This window comes from Episyrphus balteatus, chromosome 2 (assembly GCF_945859705.1).
Source record: "Episyrphus balteatus chromosome 2, idEpiBalt1.1, whole genome shotgun sequence".
In the NCBI taxonomy this organism is placed as follows: domain Eukaryota; kingdom Metazoa; phylum Arthropoda; class Insecta; order Diptera; family Syrphidae; genus Episyrphus; species Episyrphus balteatus.
In genome coordinates this window covers 83,713,020-83,717,172 of record NC_079135.1, presented here as the reverse complement: position 1 = coordinate 83,717,172, position 4,153 = coordinate 83,713,020, and positions in this window count along the sequence as shown.

Here is a 4,153-nt window from a genome sequence, read left to right as displayed (position 1 = left end):
AAAAGTTACATTTCCAATACTCAAGTATTCTTGCCCTTTCATAAGCCCTTAAAACGAGTACCTACCTATAGGTACGGAAGACGTTAAGTAAAACTCAACAGCAAAAACAAAGTTTATAAAGGTACCTACTAATGCCATTTAATTTCTCTATATTATATAGACAGCTTTTCCGTTCCTATTTTACCATTAGGCACCTTACCTCAATTTCAAAAAATTAATTTGATTTAACGTATAAACATCTACCTACCTTTTTGAAAGATATCTTACAACAACGAACATCTATTAAAAGAAAAAATGTCTCCCATGTCCTAGCCTAGAAGAAACCTAGACATCTCTTGAAAACGATGCCTACCCCCAACATTTTTTTGTAATTCTTTTCATCGCTTTTTTACACTTTAAGTCTATCACTCTAGTTTTGGAGAGATGCATTTTACTAACTACCACTAAAGCAACCGAAAAACACAACTCAATGCTATTCAACCAATCAGGTTGCGATGCGACTATTTTTATTATAAAAACAAACCAAATACATAAATGTGTTCATAGTTAATAGGAATAATCTAGTGTGTATGCGTTGATTTAAATTTTGACTCCGCCCCCCACAGTCTGCTTTGATGAAAATAATACAAACGCACACCTTGAAATGTTTTTTCCTTAGTTGGTTTCAGACCTCTATGAAGGTATGATGTACGGTCTCTCGCTCGATTTAATAATTTTATGACTTAGGTACCTACATAATTTATTATAGACACACCAAAAGGTAAGTTAGGTACGTATGTTTGTAGGGCCTTCCAGTTTATCTGGATTTATGCAATTTTTTGTGTTATGGTACCTATGTCGCTATGGGTCTTATGAAAAATGTTGCATATTTTTAGGGGAAAACTTTAAATTCAAAACCACTGAAAACCCGAATTGAAAATTTCTTGAATTTGTTGCTTCACAATTTGAACATTAAATGCACTTCAACACTACAAAAAACCTTAGGTAATTGCCTAAAAGGAAAAACTTTAAAATTTAAGAAAATATGTAAGCAGGTGTGCAGGAATTTGTTGATAATAATTAATTGCTCCAACAGATGCATTAGGTAGGTATTTTAAAGACTTTTTATCTATACCTACCTAATTTTAATTCAAAAAAACTAAAAATGCCAAATTATAGACATGAATTGAATTGATAGTTAGCACCTTCCTTCTTATGCAATAACTTCATTCCCCTTAGGGTGAGGGCCTCAATCCCACATTACCGAACGTTTTCAAAATTGAAATTGAACTTAAAAATCTTTGGCACCGGGTACAAAGGTGTTAAGTCAGAAAAGGTAATTTTGAGGAAAATGAAATTGAAGTTTCAATTTTTGTTTGTAAATCTGAATAATATTATTTTGAAAAAGTAATGATGCAGAAACATTATCTATAAGATCTTTTTTAATATCCATATGCTGTTGACCGGAAAATGACCGTTCTTAAAAAAAAATTGTGTTGACTTAACACTCTAGAGCCATTTACCTAGTCTTCATAAATAAACTTGGTCCAAAGGTGTTAAGTCAAGAAAAATCTTTGTTTATATTGATAACAAAGCTTAATTTATAAAAGAAACTTGGAAATATCAATGTGATTAATTACCAATGTGAAAATTCTTTTTTAAAAAATATGTACCTAATATAATTCTGTAGAAAAATTGCTTTTCGTTTTCTGTCTTCCTCTTGACTTAACTCCTTATGATCAATTTATAAGAAAAATGATTTATTAAGGTATCACTTCTACCACGTTTGAATTTTTTAAAGATTTTGTCAAGCTAAATTATGTACTGTGTTACCCCAAAAACTAAGTTACATAATAGTCCAAGAGCTAGTGGCACATTTGACTAAGGTAGCTCTTGTAAGGCTTAAAATTCTTTCAGTGGTAATTTTTAACATGATTAGTAAAATAATTTTGGTCTGGTAGACCTCAGCTGTGCATATCATGTATATATATGACCTTGAAAGTGTAACTTTCAACTTTTTATTCTCAAAATTTGACTTTGTTTAATATTCTGCCTTTTGAAAAATGTATCGTTCATAACTGTAGGTGTTGCCGTCGTTTTTAAATATTTTTTTTTTTAGTTATTTTTTTAGAAAACTGCCCCTCCCTCCTAAACGGGGGGAGATAGACCCCTCCCACCTATAGTAAAAAATGCGGGAAAATTAGTAACGAATTCTTGTAGAAGAGTTTTTTTTTAATATAGGTGGGAGGGGTCTATCTCCCCCGTTTAGGAGGGAGGGGCAGTTTTTGGGGTAAAACAGTACATAATTTAGCTTGACAAAATCTTAAAAAAAAAACATGTTTGTAAATCAAACGTGGTAGAAGTGATACCTTAATAAATCATTTTTCTTATAAATTGATCATAAGGAGTTAAGTCAAGAGGAAGACAGAAAACGAAAAGCAATTTTTCTACAGAATTATATTAGGTACATATTTTTTAAAAAAGAATTTTCACATTGGTAATTAATCACATTGATATTTCCAAGTTTCTTTTATAAATTAAGCTTTGTTATCAATATAAACAAAGATTTTTCTTGACTTAACACCTTTGGACCAAGTTTATTTATGAAGACTAGGTAAATGGCTCTAGAGTGTTAAGTCAACACAATTTTTTTTTAAGAACGGTCATTTTCCGGTCAACAGCATATGGATATTAAAAAAGATCTTATAGATAATGTTTCTGCATCATTACTTTTTCAAAATAATATTATTCAGATTTACAAACAAAAATTGAAACTTCAATTTCATTTTCCTCAAAATTACCTTTTCTGACTTAACACCTTTGTACCCGGTGCCAAAGATTTTTAAGTTCAATTTCAATTTTGAAAACGTTCGGTAATGTGGGATTGAGGCCTTCACCCTAAGGGGAATGAAGTTATTGCATAAGAAGGAAGGTGCTAACTATCAATTCAATTCATGTCTATAATTTGGCATTTTTAGTTTTTTTGAATTAAAATTAGGTAGGTATAGATAAAAAGTCTTTAAAATACCTACCTAATGCATCTGTTGGAGCAATTAATTATTATCAACAAATTCCTGCACACCTGCTTACATATTTTCTTAAATTTTAAAGTTTTTCCTTTTAGGCAATTACCTAAGGTTTTTTGTAGTGTTGAAGTGCATTTAATGTTCAAATTGTGAAGCAACAAATTCAAGAAATTTTCAATTCGGGTTTTCAGTGGTTTTGAATTTAAAGTTTTCCCCTAAAAATATGCAACATTTTTCATAAGACCCATAGCGACATAGGTACCATAACACAAAAAATTGCATAAATCCAGATAAACTGGAAGGCCCTACAAACATACGTACCTAACTTACCTTTTGGTGTGTCTATAATAAATTATGTAGGTACCTAAGTCATAAAATTATTAAATCGAGCGAGAGACCGTACATCATACCTTCATAGAGGTCTGAAACCAACTAAGGAAAAAACATTTCAAGGTGTGCGTTTGTATTATTTTCATCAAAGCAGACTGTGGGGGGCGGAGTCAAAATTTAAATCAACGCATACACACTAGATTATTCCTATTAACTATGAACACATTTATGTATTTGGTTTGTTTTTATAATAAAAATAGTCGCATCGCAACCTGATTGGTTGAATAGCATTGAGTTGTGTTTTTCGGTTGCTTTAGTGGTAGTTAGTAAAATGCATCTCTCCAAAACTAGAGTGATAGACTTAAAGTGTAAAAAAGCGATGAAAAGAATTACAAAAAAATGTTGGGGGTAGGCATCGTTTTCAAGAGATGTCTAGGTTTCTTCTAGGCTAGGACATGGGAGACATTTTTTCTTTTAATAGATGTTCGTTGTTGTAAGATATCTTTCAAAAAGGTAGGTAGATGTTTATACGTTAAATCAAATTAATTTTTTGAAATTGAGGTAAGGTGCCTAATGGTAAAATAGGAACGGAAAAGCTGTCTATATAATATAGAGAAATTAAATGGCATTAGTAGGTACCTTTATAAACTTTGTTTTTGCTGTTGAGTTTTACTTAACGTCTTCCGTACCTATAGGTAGGTACTCGTTTTAAGGGCTTATGAAAGGGCAAGAATACTTGAGTATTGGAAATGTAACTTTTTAAAAAGCATTAATTTTTGAAAATATACCTATATAAAGCTATATATACCTATATATTG